The sequence below is a fragment of the Notamacropus eugenii genome, chromosome 1 (genome assembly GCF_028372415.1).
Source record: "Notamacropus eugenii isolate mMacEug1 chromosome 1, mMacEug1.pri_v2, whole genome shotgun sequence".
In the NCBI taxonomy this organism is placed as follows: domain Eukaryota; kingdom Metazoa; phylum Chordata; class Mammalia; order Diprotodontia; family Macropodidae; genus Notamacropus; species Notamacropus eugenii.
Window position 1 is genome coordinate 74,741,233 of NC_092872.1, and position 19,074 is coordinate 74,760,306.

The window sequence follows — 19,074 nt, forward strand, 5'->3', positions numbered from 1 at the left end:
AAATGGGGTCGGAAGGACGGCAGATGGGGGATCAGTCTGGATAAAATGAACTTGGGGTCATTCTGCCCCCAGAGGTACCAGCCTCTCAGCCTGAGTCTAAGTTTCCCTCACTGTAAAATGAGAGTACGGTGTTAGGAACATTGTATGAGATGGTGAGCATGACGCTGCACCACGTGGTCATTCGGCCAGAATATGTTAAGTTCTTATGGGCCAAGTACTGTGCTAAGTTCTGGGTGAAAATAAACAGCCTCAGGCACTCTGGATAGTCTGCATTCTAATGAGGGGGATATCGTGTAAATAAGTATACACGAGGTGGTTTTGTATTTGGCCTTCCTTCTGGAAGAGGACCAGGACATCAGGATGACCACATGCCTTGCACTTGACTTTGATTTGAGTGAGGGAGGGCTGTGCAGGTCACCAGCCTCACTTCTCCTCCTGAGCCGTCTGGGTCCAGGAGCCTGATATTCATCAGGAGTACTGCAGATGGCCCAGGATGCACTGGGAGACCCTGGACCTTTCAGGCTTAGATCTTACCACAATCTTTGAGTACTTGCAGAGTCAAGAGAAGGTGGTTTTAGAGGGAAATGTCAGCTGCTCTTATTGTGCCTAGATCACTTAGTAGCTCCTTTCCTGCAGTTGTTGAAAGAAACTTGAGGATCAAGGGGTTAATATAATTATTTAGAGGCCTTGATAAATGGGCATCTGAAAATTTCATGTAATATTAAGCATGCCCCAAAACTAGAGAATATAATGATCATCTGTTTATTTAAAAAAACCAACTAAAGCCGTGACTTACTATAACTAACCATCAGTATGATTTTACTCTAGCTAGTCCCCTTGGAGGTCAAACTCAAACATTATCTGAAACCAGGTAGCATCCTGGTGTCTCTGCAGGATAACTTCCATTTTCTGGGTTCCTTCTAAGAAAAAAGTTGTAGAAACTTTCCATCAACTATAATCTAATTTTCCAGAAAAAATCAGTACTGGAATATCCACTGAAATGAAATATAAACAAAGATGATATAAGAAGGTTGATGATTTGCCTTTAGATATTCCCAGCAGTTAAACAACCAAAGAGACTAAATTAATCAAGCAGGAAAAAAGCAAGTAGATTGCCAAAGAATTCCATGTTAAAGGTTGCAAATGCAGATACTTTTCCTTTGCCCCTGTTAATCACTGTCTTCAACAAATGTTTCCAACTGGCACCCTGGCAATGCAAAGAAGCAGAAGATTTGGTCCATGCCACTAAGGAGCATGCTGTCTAGTTGGGGAAATAAGATATATGCAGCTATAAGAACAATCATTTAATTTGGTAAAGAGTAAGAGCCCTCCCTCTGCAGAACATTGTGCTGACAATTCAGCCCCTTCATGCTTATTGCCCTCTCTCCTTAATACACTCTTCAGTACGCTCTCCTCAATGTGTGGCATTCCAGATGAAATACGTTATTCCAAATGTGATTGACCAAAGTGGAGTTATTACCTCCCTACTTCAGGATACTATCCTTAGTGTAGCCTAAAACTGCAAGAGCTTTTGATTGATATGACAAAATTGCAGGCTAGCATCATTCTATGATTGTGAAATTGTGGTTTTTTGGAACCTAAATGTAAGACTGTGCATTTTTCCCAGTTATATTTCATCTTACTGGATTCTACCTTGTCAAGATCTTTTTGGATTTCTGTCGTCTGAGACATTAGCTATCTGTCCCAACTTTGCGTCTTCTTCATATTTGATAAGTCTGCTTTTACTAAGTCATAAAAATGTTAAACTGGGATACTTCTTTCCCAAGTAGTCACCAAACTGCTAATAACTACTTTTTTTGTTTGTTGTTGAGTTGTTTCATTTGTGTCCAACTGTGACCCCTTGGCAAAGAGGTGGAAGTGATTTGCCATTTCCTTCTCTAGCTCATTTTACCGATGAGAAAACTGAGGCAAATAAGTGTTAAGTGACTTGCCCAGGGTCACACAACTAGTTGGTGTCTGAGGCCAGATTTGAACTCGGAGATGAGTCTTTCTGATGTTGGGCCCTGGAACTCTATTCACTATACCACCTAGCTACCCCATTACTAGTCTTGGGGTGTATCAATTCAACAAATTTAAATCTTATTAACTCCTGTATTTTAGCCTATGTCTCTCCATGTCCATGTCCTCCCATAGGTCATATGGGATTGGAAGGAAGTTGAGAGACTCAAGTTTGATATACAGATCTGGCAGTTAATTTCTTAAGGTAATTAAACTTATAGAAGCTGATGAGTAAGAAAATGTAGAGATTATAGAGGGAAGAGATCCTAGGACATACTCTTCAGATATACACATAATTAGCAAGCAGGACATGAATGATAACTCAGCAAAAGAGCATGAGGAGTGGTCAGATAGGAAGGAGGAAAGCTAGATAAAGAGGTATCATAAAACCCTTGAGAGGCTAGGGTATCCAGGAAGACACCAGTTCAGGAAAGGACTAGACCCTGAAGTTATTAGATCATATTAGGGTCCCTTTGATTATTTCAGTTAATGGAAATATCTCTTGAGTTCATTTTTGATAGTTGGGAAGGAGAATCCTTGAAGGGAGCAGTCAAAGAAAGATTGAATGGTTTCAGAAAAATTGTTTTCCAAAGATGTGCTAAAAGTTGTGACTTGTTCTTTTTGAAAAAGCAAAATGTTAACAAATCTTTGATCTTCTAAGCAGAAATACTTAGATTGGAATAAAAATTAATCCTAGTAGGATTGTGCCTATAATGTAGAGTATAGAATTGTTTTGTATTGCATCATTTTCAACCCATTAGCCTCATCTTCCTTGTTGGTGAGGATCGTATGCAAAATAGAATTACCTCTTCTTGGATCCTCTAGTTTTTAAAGTTAAATAGTAATGATGATAATAATTTGAAATTCATACGGTGCTTTAAAGTTTGCAAAGTATTTTACATCTTTTTGTCAGTTCCTTTTTTCACCCATTTGCTATCTGTTCAATAACAGCTTTTATGTACCACTTTAAGATTTGCAAAGCACTTTGTATATAAGTACTATCTCATTTTATTCTCACAACAACCGTAGGAGGTAGGTTCTATTATTATTCCCATTTTATATGTGAGTAAAATGCGGATAAGTGGCTTACATACAGCTAATGAATATCTGAGACAGAGAGAACACTCACTTCTTTTGCAAGTGACTAGACAGAGTTGAGGTGTGCTACTTTTGGCCACTGAATGGTGGGTGAGGGCAGAAGCTAGTGCGCTGACAGACATTTTAGCAGCATCAGGGAAATTGTTGAGCGGTATCCAAAGCCCAAGCACATAGTATGCCCTGCTAAGACATAGAGGTTAGTGGGGAAAGAGATATTAGATATTAGCATTCTCCACTGTTAATTCATAAGGCCAGCTAGATATTATCCTTGGGGCAGGTTTTCACTCAGTAGCAATCAAGTTCAACCCCAGGTCCAAGTTGAGTAGATTAATTCATCCTGGGAACAAGATATGGTTCATTCTGAGCTTTACCACTCGTACCACACTTTTATATTCATTCTCATTACCTTTCCATATTTCCATCTCCTTGGTATGTCTTTTAAAATCAAAATTGGTTGATGAATTACTTGTGCATCCCTTTAGATCCTATTTTCCTCCTCATTGAAATTGTTTCTTCTGGAGACTTAAGAATTTCATTCTTGAGAATTCCTCATCCCTTCTGAACGAACTTCCCTTGGAGAATTTTAATTCATGCTAACTTATTGTAAGAGCCCCATCTCATTTAAAGTATATGATAAGATGCCCAGTCAATAACAGGACAATATCTGGCTGACTTCAGACCATGCTTCTTGTGGCATAAAGATACCACTCTCTCCCTCCTGCCTGTTCCCTCTTCCTCCACCTCTTGCCCAAGACAGAGTAATCAAATCAATGTTACCCCTGCTTCTTTAGACTAAGTACAAAAATCCTTTGAACTTAGGCTGTGAAAACTTGGCCATGCAGCAGGAGTAGTGTATAAATTATCGAGCTAGAGAAGTCATTCGAGAAATTGGAGTAAATGCAGTATGATTTTCTAGCAGACTCCTGAAGAAGAAATATCATAAGAGGCAGGAAGAGCCCTTATCTTTGGCTTTAGACTTGGTCAGGTATCCTTCCCCTCTTTGGCCAGAGGAGGACCTTTGAAGCTTCAGGAGTCTAGAATATATTGGACTCGTCCTAGTACTATCTCTAGATCACCTGATGGCAGTGTTTGCGTTGGGAACCAAGGACAGATTGTGCTCATATTGACCATGTTTTAGGTTAGTGGTTCTTAAAGTATCATCCAGGGACTCCTGGAGATTCCCCAGGACCCTTTCGGGGGTCCATGAAGTCAAAACTATTTTCACAATAATAGCAAGACATTCATTTCTAATAGAGTAAATATTAATAGATACAGCTACAGGTATTATGGTAAATGTTTAAAAAACAATTTTAAATTTAATCTGCATTGTTAACATTTTTTCCATCATTAAGTTTGAACAATCAAAACAATAAATCAGATCTTGATTGACACTTGCCAATTTCTGAAATGGAAATGTTCATACTGAAAACTTGTGATCCAGTTTGAACTGACATCAGCACACCTTTGGATATAACCCACATAAACAAAAGCTCTTTGGGGAAGGGTCCTCAATGACTTTTGACCAAAAACTTTTAAGAACTGCTGCTTTACAGAAACTTCTTGAGCACCCCACAAATGGGAGAAAAGGACTTCCAGCAGCCAGGAGCTATGGATTACTCCTTTGCCACATGTGCTCTCTGTGCTCTCTCTTCTTGCCCCTGAACTCTGCATGTACTTATGGAAGATTATGTCTTAGACTTTTTGGGGAATGGTTTGTACCAACTCTTATTACTATGCTATCTTATTAAATACCCCTTCCTAAAAACTACTTAAGACTGGCTGGCTAAAGTGATTCTTAACTGATAATCTTGGAGAGAAACAAACTGGGGGGAGGGGAGGAGGAGGGCTTGATAATCACCCCGAGCCCTCAACGATACCCTTAGAATCATCAGGAGGAAATGTAGCCTTGTTCTGGAAATGACATTTCCCGCAGGCAGGGAGGCACCAATCAGCTAGTGAGGCTACATGGGTCTTGGTAGCTTCTAACAGGAAAGGTCCAAGTTATTATAGAAAAGGGATCAGTAGTACCAAGAAATGAGTAGGTAGACAGTTTCTTGGATAAAGTTCTCGTATCTCACATATATAGAAACTTTGTCAAATTTATAAGAATGAGTCATCCCCTAACTGATAAATGGTCAAAGGATATCAATAGGCAGATTTTCAATAAAAAAATCAAAACTATATATAGTTATGAAAAAATGCTCTAAATCATTAATTAGAGAAATGCAAATTAAAACAACTCTGAGATATCTCACACCTATCAGATTGGCTAAAATGATAGAAGGGGGAAATAATAAATTTTAGAAGGGATGTGGAAAGATTGGAACATTAATTCACTGTTGGTGGAACTGTGAATTGATCCAACCATTTTGGAGAGCAATCTGGAATTATGCCTAGAGTTTTAATGGTGTTTATACCTTATGACCCAGCAGTACCACTACTGAATCTGTTTCCCAGATCAGGGAAAAAGGAAAAGAACTTCTATGTTCTAAAATATTTATAGCAGCTCTCTCTGTGATGTTAAAGAACTAGAAATTAAGGGGATCCCCCCTCAGTTGGGTAGGGAATGGCTAAACAAGTTGTGGTGTATGATTGTGATGGAATTCTACTGTGCTATAAGAAATGATGAGCTGGTTGATTTTAGAAAAACATGGAAAGACATTTGAAATGATGAAGAGTGAAACGAGCAGAGCCAAGAGAACATTGTATACAGCAATACCAATACTGTTCAAAGAACAATTGCAAACAACCAAATTATTCTGAGTGTTATAAATATTCAAAAATCAACTACAGAGGACCTACAAAGGAAGATGCTATCCACCTCCAGAGAAGTGTGCATAGTATGGTTTTTCAGGATATATCTGTGTCAAATAGTGGCCTTAGTGCAGGTTGGGAAGGGACAAAGGGAGACAAAAAAGAAATGAGCAAGGCAGAGGCACTAAGAAGGAAAAGGGGAGTTTGTCTAGAGAAGTGACAGCTTGTTACAAGAAAGGCTAGGTCCCATAGATTTTTCAGACCACCACCATTTTGGAAAACAAAAAAAATTGTCATTTAAAAATCAAGGTGACCTTGAGCAAATCCTAGAGAGAATGCCTAGCTTTTGAACAACTCTGGCTTGGAAACACAGAAGGAGTAATAGGAAGTCCTTGGAAAAATGCTATGAACAGCAATTCTAGAAAGAAAAAACACAAATTGTTAATAACTGAAAAACTTTGACTCTATTAATCAAAGGAATTAAAATTAAAACAATTGTGAGAGAGTTCTAGCAATCTGTTAGAGTGAATGGTTGTGACTAAGCTCCAATCCCTTAGACAATGTAAAAGTATAAGTCATGTATGGGTGGTAGCTCTCTATATGGGATGATTGGCATGTGGCATAGATATCTGATCTGGAATCTGGCCCTCCTTTCCAAAGGAGGTTGCAATTTCCACCCTTTTGAGGAAGAAGAGAGCCTTACCACCAGGAGTCTAATGGAAGAGTGACCAGCAGGATCTAGGACTCATGATGATCTCCTCTTCAATCTCCTGTCTCCAAATGGGATATGGCTAAAATCATATATATTTACCACAGCTAAAATACTTGTAGTGTTGGATACAACAGTGATTCAAAATAAAAGCCACCTCTAGAAGAGATAATGGATATACCAATAGAACCTTCAAAATAATTTAAATGTACTTAATAAGAGATATGAAGGAAGATATTAAGAATATCTATGGAACTGGAAATAAAATTGCTGAAGGATTCAAAAAGTAAACCATAAAAATTGACAATATAGACAAGACAGTGGAAATTTTTAATTAACTATACTCAGAGGCACAAAGTGGTTAAATAAAACATTGAAAAAGCAGGAATAAGAGGACAAACAACAGAGCAAACTGTCTGGTTCTAGATCTCTACAAAACACAGCAAGAACAAAATTTAGGGAGACAATTAGAAAATTGTTAGTCTTCTAAAAATACCTAAAGAAACAGTGCCTAGAATTTCATATTCCAGGAAATGATGCAAAGTATTAAGAGACCCAAAGCAGGGTGCAAATTAGTGGTATCCAGAAGACACTGACAGGTGCCCTATTTACCTTGATGAGAATTACAGTAACTATGTTCTAGAGCTTTAACTTTGGAAAGATAATCTTGCACTCAGCTAGTAAGCAACAATTTACATATCAAAAAGTACCAATTCGAATTGTTTTGACTATACATATGTGACCAGAGATGAAAGACTAGCATGACATATGCCAAAAACAAGGAAAATTATCCCCAAACACAAAATATTCTGTCATGCACAATTGAATATCTCAATTGTAGTGGGGAAAAAAACAGTCGTTCAATGAGGGTCAGAAAATTTTAATTATTTTCTTTTGAGAAATCCAAAATTTTAAGGGCTTTTGATATACAGGTTGACCATCCAGCAAAAATTTAGCAAGATAATTTAGAATTGAATGGAAATGTATAGTAAATATGACTCAATATTTGCATGCTGTAAAGGGATGTAGCTTCTAAGTCATATCTACCAGAAAGGTCACTGGAAACATTAGGGATAAGAATTTGAGGAAATTATCCCTTAAAAATGAAACAGGAAGGAACATCTGAAAGATTGAATCATAGGAACAGTAAGGACCAATCCTCTCATTTTAGGGATGAAAAATCTAAGCCTTAGGAAGGTATAAGGACTTGACTCAAATCCATAGATAGGAAGCATCAGAGGTGGCATGTGAAACCTGTCGCTTCTGCTTTTAGAGCCAGGACTCTTTCCATGGTATCACCCTGCCTCCTCAGGAATGGGTGAGGAAGAAGTGAAATAATGCTGTTTATAATTAGACCCTGCAAGTGACAGGTAACCAAAGAAAAGAGGTTGGGGGCAGGAGAGATAGAAGGCAATAAAAAGTACTTAGGCTACTTAAGGAAAAGTTTAAAAATATATTTTATGAGCAAAATATTATCCTGGTATAATACTATCTTCAATAGTCCCTCCCACAGGGATTGTGGTTACTATTACTGTATCTTTAAGAGGAAATAGAGTCTGGCAGTTAACGTGTTGTCTTAGAGCACTAGCTGTGAAAACTAGAAAGAGATGTGGAGGGATAGCAAGGTCTAAGAGAACTTATTTTCTGAGGGAACTGTTTTAATTCTTATCTTGTGATGAAACATTTTGTAGAGAATTCTTGAGAAGAAACTTTAATGGGCACGCCGAGAGCTGAATAGTGTGTTGGTTTTCAGAATTCTGGTCACTGGACCCAGATGGCTCAGAAGGAGAAAATGAAGCAGGTGACCTGCACAGCCCTCCCTCACTCAAAACAAAGTCAAGTGCAAGTCATGTCATCATTTCTCTGATGTCGTGTTCCTCTTTGAAAACAAAGGACTAACACAAGTGCCTTATCTCTGTTAATTCTTTCTTACTTATGCTACATAGAGCTTGCTTTGTATATATTTGTTTGCATATTATCTCCTTCACTTAATTGTAAGTTCCTTGAAGTCAGAGACTCTTTTGCCTCTTTTTGTATCACCAGTGCCTAGCACATAGTAGGTGCTTAATAAATGTTAATTGATTGATTGAGGTGCCTAGTGTGCAGTTTCTTATAACTGATACTTTGTGTCTTTTTTATTATTTGTTAAATTGCTAATAAATTGTATATCCTGTAACCTTAATGTTTATTTAAGCCTAGAAGATTAGGGAGTTTGCTGTAGAGATGAACAACAACATATAAAAAAAGTTTCTCCAGTTTCTTAATAAATAATTTTTGATAAATTGGGGTGAAAGCTTAGAGTTAATTAATGAGAATGTTGTATTTTTTAGTAATTATTATTGAGAAATTGAAAACCTTAGAACCCAGGATGAGAGAACAAATAAGGGGAGGGGCAGTAAGGGAATAGGCTTTTATTAAGCACCTGTTACGTGCTAAGCACTTTACAAATGTTAATCTTTGATCCTAACAACAGCTCTGTGAGACAGGTACTGTTATTACCTCCAATTTACAGTTGAAACTAAGACAGAGGTCAAGTCACTTGCCTGGGGTAACACAATATTTATAAATAAAGAAAATAGGACAGCAGATATATAGAGGAAAGAGTCACTATTCCACCTAGGCTGCATATATATTAATCAACCTTATATGCATTGGTACATAGAGTATAGCTCTGGTATAAGTAGGAAATGGAAGTAGAAGAGTAAAGGGAGTGGAAGTTAAGATTGGATTGTTATAAAATAAGAAAAGTTTTAGCTGTAATTGACAGAGGAATTGTGTGTTAGTTTGGGAGGAAAGATCGGGCAATTTTAAAAAAAACCAAAATGATGCTTTGTGCCCCCCCCCAAAAAAAAAGTAGTGTAAAAGGATCTAATGTAAGAAAAAAATATCATTTATAACCTTGAAGATTAATGGACTTGGTTCATCAATAAAAGGAAAATTAATTGTAAATTCAAAAACAAAAACCTACTAATCTGCTTATAAAAATGTAGCTAAAGCATAGGGATTCATATGGATTCTAAGTGCAGAGATGAAATAAAATGTGTGAGCAAAATCCAAAAAATCAGGGCTTACAATCATGATTTTGGATAAGGCTGTAGCAAATATAGATAGACAATTACATTATCATTTTAATGAGATAATATTAAAATTAAATGCAAATAAATAGCATAATAACTGTAATTAAAGGAAAAATTAACTGAAACGTTAAAAGATCTAGATAGTGAAACATTAATTCTATAGGACTTTTACATTCTTCTGTAAGTACTTGACAAATCCAATAGATAAACAAAAAGGAAATTATAGTTGAATAAAATAGGGAAAATTGGATTTGAAAGACATAAATTTACAGATTGAAATAATAGAGAATATACATATTTACAGCATCTCAGAGAATTGAATAAAAAACTAATCAGTTGCTAGGACATGAAAAAACTCACATGCAAATGCAGAAAGGCAGACACCTTAAATGCCTTGTTTAAAGACATTTCGTATTCTACTTTTCCATGGGAGGTCTGTAGAAGTATAAAGCAAAGGAGAAGTAGAAGGGGAAGGACCTAAGGGATAGCAAAAGAACTTTAAGGTAAAGGAGGAAAAGATGTACTTGAAGAAGTAGAAGATTTCAAGGAGAAGATAGTTGGTAAGACAAGATAGGTAAGTTGACAAGACAAGAAGAGAAAAGAAAAAAAATGATGTAAGGAAAAAGAATTTGAATGTACTTGTTATAGAGTGCTACTAAGTGAGAGGCAGAATGACCACTCGGGTGTTAAAATGCTCGTGAGCACTTTGACATGTCAGTACCAGAAGAACGTCAAGAACAGAGCATCTCATTTTGAATAAAAGAAGAAAACAAAATTTGAAAGTCACCCACACTGAGTCTGGAATATTTTTTTCATAACCAAGTATCTGCTTAATGTTTAGTTTTATGCCTCTATTAGAAGATAAGGTCAGGAGACTTAAGGATCTCTAGGAATGAAATATTATACAATATACAAGTTTTCATCAAGTCTCCTAGAAGCCCCAGCTTTTCCTCTTCCCTTAAGATGTCCTAGGTAAACATTTAAAATGGTAAAGGACGTTCTTGATCCAGAGAACCCCACAAGATTGTGGGTTAAGAATTGAGGATGAAAGCAGAAAAGCAAGACAAACCCTGCTCTTAAGGAGCTCTTATCCAGATAGAAATTAGAGCTCATCTACAATTTCAGCTTGCACAGTAGATGGCCTTCCTTGAACCTAGATGTCATTGTTCTACGTAGTAGGGACAGAAATATTTTAGACAGTCCCTGACTTAAAGGAGCTTACATGCTAATGGGGAAGAAAATACATATGGAAGGGTGTTTGGTTGTGGGAAGGTCGAAGGGGGAAAGGATACTATCTAGTGTGAAGGATGCTAGTCTGGATGAGGAGAAGCAGTGAGGCAGGCAGATGGTGAGAAGGCCTTGGCGGATGGCTAAATGGGATGTGAAGCTGAAGCATAGTCTAGAGCCAGCCAGTTGATAGAGTGGGCTAAATCATCAACTGGGGCCTGGAATCCAGAAGATCTAGGTACTCTTACTTAATGAAGTGATGTCTATTTGTCCTAAAGTATTTCTTTAGGCTTCTAACATCTATCACATATACCGGCCACCTTATAGGTCCTCACATGAGACACTCCATGTCCCAGTCTCTCTCCATTTTCATTAACTGTCCCTCATGCCTGGAATGTTCCCCTTTCTCATCTCCAGCTTTTGCCTTCCCTGGCTTCCTTCAGGTGCCTGCTGAACGTCCCACCTTCTATAAGAAACCTTTCCTGATCCCTCTTAATGCTAATGCCTTCTGTCTAAGATTGTCTCCAATTTATCCTCTATCTTGTTTGTGCATAGTTGTTTGTACATAACTGCCTTCCCCCATGAGACTGTGAGCTCTTTGAGAGCAAGAACTATTTTTTTTTTCTTGACTTTCTCTGTATCCCTACAATTAGCAGAGTGCCTGGCATGTAGAAGGCTCTTAATAAATGCTTATTGACTGACTGATGTTCCGTAAGAATATCTATCAATACTCTTCATTCTTTTTGATAGCAAAATGTTCATTTTTCCACAGCTGCCTTACGGTTACAAGACTGTATTTTGTTAATATTGCATGAGTTTTTGTTGGGATATTTTCCATATCTATTATGGTCCCTTTTATAGTCTGAAAGTATATATGAAGACTAGTATAGCATGGATGTTAATTGCTTTGTTAATTCCTAATGCACTTTTGTTTCAGGATGTCACCATCTTGACCTACTCTCCTTGTTATCTTTGTGCTTAATGTGCTTTGCTTGGAGCAGAAAGTGGCCCTCATATTCAAATGTGAAACCTTTAGTCTTTTTATTTCCTTGGTGTATGTTAAGAACTCTATGCTTATCTAGCCCAAATAACATTTTGATATCATTGGACAAATATTATGTGAGATGAAGGATCTATTTAATGTATTTTATAGTGGATCTACTCCATTGTCCATTCATGTCAAATGATTTAGGTCTTTTGGTTAGATTCCCTTTTTAATTTGGAAGCCATACTGAGTCCTGTGTAGGGTTAATGAATTTAATGAATTTTAATGGAATCATAATGAGGTTAAACTGTCTCCCTGAAAAATGCCACATTTTCTATTAGTCATCCTTTACATTATTTTGTTGGGGGCATGCTTTAAATACAGAACAGTTTTTTATGTGAATATCCAATATTTTACACTTCTCACAATTAGATCTATTTATGTGTTTGCAATACATGAATGAACCATGAGTTCTTTTTCAATTTCTTTTAATGGCTTACTTTGATAGAGAGATTTACTAATTACTGGGGTGGTTTTTTGGGTAACTAGTATTTGGTGGAAAGCAGCTAAACTTGGAATAGTAAGTTAAGTATTGCTCTCTCATAAGAGAATCCAAGGAAGTGACTTTTACTCTGAACCCATCGAAATGCTAGACTATATTAGATTTATGGTAGAAATAATTCTAGTCCTATATTCCTTTTGGAGATAGGTGAGGAAAGGAGCAAGCATACAACCAAGTCTTCTTCTTGCCTCCCATGAGGGTAGAAATCTCAGTCTGTCCTTGGTGATGGGATGAGACACATGACAGATCAGATGTCTGTCCATGACACAGATGAACTGAGTGGTGTATTTATATTACATAGCCACCAGCCACATATATCCAGTACTTGTATTTGTAACCTCAATATTCAGCACAAAGCCTAGCACATAGTGCTTAAATAAATGTTTTATTTACCGTTCCCTAGTTCTGACAGTTGCTAGTGCAAATCTAATTGAATTGCTTCTGGATCATGCATTACCTAGGCATTTGGAGTGGGGCAAGGTGAAGCATGAGTATCTTGACTCACGTGGCAGAGCACGCCCATCATGCTCAGTTTAGTTTCTTTTGCCATAATTAGACAGGCAGGGCAACTGAGCTAAAGATCTGGGCCTCTTACCTGTACAAGAGGTACAGAACCAAAAGGCTTGTCCATGGGTGGGGAACCTGTGGCCTTCTAGATCCTCAGGTGTGGCCCTTTGACTGAATCCAGACTTCACAGAACAAATCCTTTTATTAAGGAGACTTGATAAGAAAATTGTCATTGTGCTGAGCTGAGGTCAGAGCTACTGACTAACCAATGCCCTGAAGGAGGACAGAAACTCTTACTTATGTGTAAGGTCAATGACAAAAAGAAAGACTTTATAATATCAGAGTATTTATTGCAGCTCTTTTTGTGGTAGCGAAGAATTACAAACAACGTATATATGCTCATTGATGGGGAAATGGATAAATACGGATACATGAGTGCAATAGAACATGAGAAATGAACATAATGAATACAAAAAAGTATGGAAAGACTTTTATGAACTGATGAAAAGTAAAGCAGGCAGAAGCAAGAAAACAATACGGACAAAATGACCACAGTAAAGTAAATGGAAAGCAAGAACAAAACAGTTAAAACTGAATTCTGTGAAAGAGGAACATGAGAAGGCACCTTCCTCCATCCCTTTCCAGAGGTGGAAGTCCATCGTCCATGGCTGTGCCATACTGCATTTATCATTTGGCTTTTTTGATATATTTGTTAGTTTCATAGAACTTTTTTTCTTTATTTTTTCTTATAAGGGATGGCTCTGGGGGGAAGAAGAGGAGGAACACCATGAGAAGTATAAAAACAAAAATCAATAAAATTCATTTTTAAATTATTTAATCAGAGAGGAAGAGAGAAAAGGAAAAAAAACAGCTGTGAGTAACTAACCGCAAGTCTTCATGCTCCTGATCATGCCTCTATCACTTCTGCTCGCAGCTGGAGGACCAGTTTTAGCTTCTTCTTAATTCTCCTTTAATTCAGCTTTATATACGAGGGTGAATGTAGAGGAGAGTGAGTACTGCATTAGGTTCTCAGGAAACCTGCATTTGCTATCGTTTAAAAGCTACAAGGACTTGGGCAAGTTTCTTCCCTTCTATATATCTCATTTTTCTAATCTTTAAAATAGGGATGTTATCCGGAGAAAGAACTGGGAAGCTTGAATGAAGATCAAAGCATGCTAGTTTCTCTTTTGCTGTTGTTGTTTTTTATTTTCTTTCTCATGTTTTTTCCCTTTTGTTTTGATTCTTCATTCAAAACATGGCTAATGTGGAAATATGTTTAATATGATCATACATGTATAGCTCACATCCGATTGCATGCCATCTTGGGGAAGGGGCAGTGGAAGGAAGGGGGAAAATTTAGAACTCAAAATCTTACAGAAGCAAATGTTGAAAACTAATTAATTAATTAAAATTTAGGATAATAATAACATTTGAGCTACCTACCTCACAGGGTATTTATTATGAGATTCAAATAAAATGCCATGCACTTTGAAATTATAAGGAATTATAACAATGTTAGCCAGGGATGTACTGGAGTCACAGTTATTCAAGATGACCACATTTGATCTCTTAGAAGCTTTTGAGTTATATAACCTTGTGACTTTGCTTTTTACATGTCTACCCAACTAGTTTGTGAGCTTCTTCAGCAGAAGGCACTATGTTTTAACTTTCTTTGTGACTTGCATAATGTCTTAATATTTGTGTATTTATCATTGAAAGTTTATTGTACCTTAAGACTGGGTGAAAGTATGGGAATTAGTTTTCAATTCTCAACTATTATATTCATTCTTCTCATTATATTCATTCACTCAAAAAATAAGTATCTGGCTGCATGAAAGGCAATGAATTAGATGTGGTATGAAGTCCAAAGCTATGCATATAGCTAGGTCCTGATTACTCTGAGTAACGAATCCCCTGAAATCTTTCCAACTATTCATCTTTTTACTATTCAAAGTTACAATTATGTAAAACATGATTGTTGGTTCCAACCCAATGGAAATATGTGGTGAGAACTGAAATAATGTGACCATTTCAGGGGATTCATTATTTCTACAAAAATGGTTATTTTCATCCTCAAATAGCTTACAATCTAGTAATGGAGACAAAATATAATCAAATCAATATAACACAGCATTACGTGATTTCTGCACAATCACACAGTCGTTAGATCTCAGGGAATTGTTCTTTAAGGTCTATGCATGTTGACTGCCTTAATAAAGAAGCATTTCTCACTTTGAAAGACTTAAGAACTCTGGTCAAAGCAATGAAGCAAAAAAATTTAAAAAATGAAATGATAACTCTTCAGGAATGATTTGGAAATTGAACAGATTAGAAGAGAAAGTGGTACACCTTACTCAGAATGAAATCCGTGGAAACTGGAATAGTCTGAAAAGAATCAATGACTCCATGAAACGGCAGAAAATAAAGTTAAATGAAAAGTTTTATTTAATGGAAGAAGATACAAGATATCCAGCATATTTTCTAAAAAGTGTAGAACAGGTCAAGGAAAGATAATTTTAGAATCATTGAGCTTCCTGAAATTCTTGACAAAAATAAAAACCTGATCACTATATTTAAAAAATTATAAATGAAAATTGCCCGTATCTATTAGAAAAAGAAGTCAAGTAAAGATAGAATCCATTAATCATCTCCCGAAAGGAGCCTTGAAAGAAAAAAATCCCAGAAATGTCACAGTCAAAATCCAGATCTCCCATATTAATGAAAAAATACTGCAAGCATTCAGATAAAGAATGCAATAACAAAAAACTGCACTCAGGATCCCACGAGACCTGGAAGCTTCAAACTAGAGGAACTAGAGGAAATCTTAGAATGCAATATTCTGAAAGGCAAAAGAGATAAGTTTACAATCAAAAATAACTTTTTCTGCAAATCTTAGTATAATCTTATAGGGAAAATGGATTTCTAGGGGAGTAGAGGATTTTTAAGCATTTCTGATGAAAAGACTAGAGTTAAGTAGGAATTTTAACATACAAATGTGAGTCCAGAAAAACCTAGAAAGGTTCATCCATACTGACTTTCTTCATTATCTGTTCTCCAGTTTCACCACCCTAGTCCTAACCTGTATTCATATTGATTTGCTGCTTGAAAAAAAAAGTCATAAGTCAAGTACATGTCTTTTGGTGGAAAAAAACATTTTTTTTCCCTTGGAGAACAGAATTAATTCTGGTGATGGAAAAATGCATAGACAACACAATATCTTAGTTATAAATGTTTGTCAGTGTTTAGATTATGAAACCTGGAATTTAATTTTGGCTTACCAATTGATGACTTTAGATAAGTCAACTGGCATTTTTTAGGTGCCTACTTTGTGCCAGCACTATCCAAAGCAGCCAGGAATGAAAAAAAGAGGGCAAAATAAGAAAACCTTGGTAGGAATCTTTCTTCCATTTGCTTTGTGAATGGTACATCTTTTATGACTTTGGCAAATGAAATCCATTTCATACCTCACTTGATAGTGATAATGAGTATTATTAAGTAGTTATTTCTTTGATTGCATTTATTAGGAGGCCTTAGATGGTCATAGCATACATGAGATATACCTAAAACAAAACAAAGAAAAAAAACCCATAACAATTCCTGGTCTCAAGGATCTCAATCTAATGGCAAATCATTACTTCTCTATGCCATCAACAATATGTCAAGAGTATCTGCTTCTGATTTATAGAAGTGTTTGTAGACAATTAAAAATGTTTTGATGATTTTGAATGAGTCCCTTCAAACTCTAAATCTATAATCCTATTTGTGCCATCTTGGACACGTTCTCTGTTTTTTCATATGTATAATGAGTGGCTTGAAGTGTAAGGCCTATTCCAATTCTAGATCCTATAATTCTATGATCCCATGACTTATTCTTGTCATTAAGGCCTTAAGGCTACATTACATTATTGGTTCTGGGTTATTTCAATTGAATTTAGTAATCATTTATGGTCTGTGTATAAGACATTATGCCAGGTGCTGAAGATACAAAGAAAAAAAATAGTACTTGCTCTCCAAGAGCTTACATTCTACTTAAGTGATTCAGTACAGAAATGATAAAGAAATAGAAATTTGAAAAGTGAAAGAGCAATAATAATTGAGTGAGATTTGGAAAAGGCTTTATGGAGATTGCGGCCCTGGGATGAGCCTCAACGGAAAGTAAGGTGGTAGAGATGCATTGAGAGGCAGTGATGAGGAGGAAGTACTTTCCAGGCACAACAGATGGCTTGTGCCAATGATTGAAGGTAGGAGATGGAGTGCTAGATTTGAAAAAAAGCTAATAGTTCAATTTGCCTGGAATATAGATTTCCTGAAGGAGAAGACTGTGAGATAGAGCTGAAAAAGGTAGACTAAAGCCAAATTACAAAGGGCTACAAATGTGTGCATGAGAAATTTGCATTTATCTTTAAGGCAATAAATAAGGGGACACTGGAAGGTTTTGAAAAGAAGTGAAATGGTCAAACCTCTGCCTCAGGAAGATACTTTTGGCTGCTCTTTGGAGGAGGGATTGGCGATGAGAGGGACTTCAAACCAAGAGATCAATTAGAAGGCTATTTACACAGTCTAGATAGGTGGTCAAAATCTGAACTTAATTGAGGTCCGTGGAGAACAGAGGGAAAGGGAGAAGATTCCATTTTTTTTCCTTCAATACTTTAATGGATTCAGGATCTCATTGATATCAGTATGCCATCCACTGTAGTGGATCACAATCCCTCCTTATAATTTCATTCTATATGCTTCTTGTATGTGCCTTTCCATAATTCTTCCATAGAAGATCCAGCCAATGCACTGGGGTCCTTTTTCTGGTTGTTTTTTTTTTTTTTTAAATATCCAAGCAATCATTTGATTACTCTTTAAGTCTCATTCCATACGATTGATCTCCTTTTCTGGTCATACATGGCTTTTGGTCTTGATGCTTTTTTAGATTCCTTCTTGCATTCAAATCATGTTGGCAATTACAGTGTATTTAAAACTACCATATATGTTTCCATTGGTTATTGGGTTGCTGGCAATTCTGACTTTTCATAGATCATGGTGGCCCCTAATTCATAGTTAGTCATATAACATTGTTATAAAATACTATTATATATTGTAGGGATATATAACTTATGACATATCATTAGAAAAGTATTAGTGTTAATAAGATGGCCTTTTGCATCAAGGTACAGGTTGTAATGATAAAAAACACTAAATAGTTTCCAAAATGCAATCCATCCTGTTCTCTTCTTGTTCAGTTATAGGCCCAGCTCATTGTTCATCTGCTGTGTCTGTTCAAGGTCTCCAGCGATAGATTAACTCAATGGGTTGCCCAGCTAGCTTCATGTACTGACCAAAGTAAAGTACATTCTTTAGTCACTTAATTTTCCCTATACGAATTGCCTGAATCTCTTTTTCATGGCCATGGATTTCAGGAGGAGGCCCTATGAGGTATTGTGAGATTTGATGCAATTGGCAGAATATTGTCTGTCAAAAGTGTTACCTAAAGAACCTTGCTATCCAATGAGAATCTTTCTTCCATTTGTATTATGGGTAGGACATCCATTATAACTCTGCAAATAAATTTTGTGACTGTGAAGATGTGATCTACAGTAGAAAATTGTCAGTTAAAGCCTGTCAGTTTTTTTCTCAAATTTTCACCAAGGATACCCTTGTTATATGTAATGACCATTCTCAAGATTTTATAGAGGTGAGAAAGTAGCATGGGTTGGTGTAGCCACTGACACCTCTCAGAAATTTTTACCACTACCCCACCCCCTCCCATTTTTTAACCTTAAATTAAAGATTAGGACAGTAGTTATTGATGGAATAATGTAAACTATTATAAAAATTTAGATCTATAAAGAGCAGAGGAAGTCCATAGCAGGAAGCTTCCTTTTTTTTTTTTCTAATTATTTATTTTCAGTTTTCAACAATCACTTCTATAAGTCTTAAATTTTCTCTCCCTTTCTCTCCCCTCCATCTCTGAGATGGCATGAAATCTTATATGGCTTCTACGCATACATTCTTATTAAACACATTTTCCCCTTTAGTCATGTTGTACAGAGGAATTAAAATGAATGGGAGAAACCATGAGAAAACCAAACCAAACCAAAACATAACATAAGAGAAAATAGTCTGCTTGATTCTGCATTCCAATTCC

General features: G+C 36.5%; 1 protein-coding gene across 2 annotated transcripts in view; it reads left to right on the top strand.

Annotated features, from left to right (window-relative positions):
• The window catches only part of RMI1 (RecQ mediated genome instability 1), a 61,102-nt gene that overhangs the window by 7,752 nt on the left and 34,276 nt on the right, over nucleotides 1-19,074 (top strand). The gene's annotated exons all lie outside the window — the stretch shown is intronic.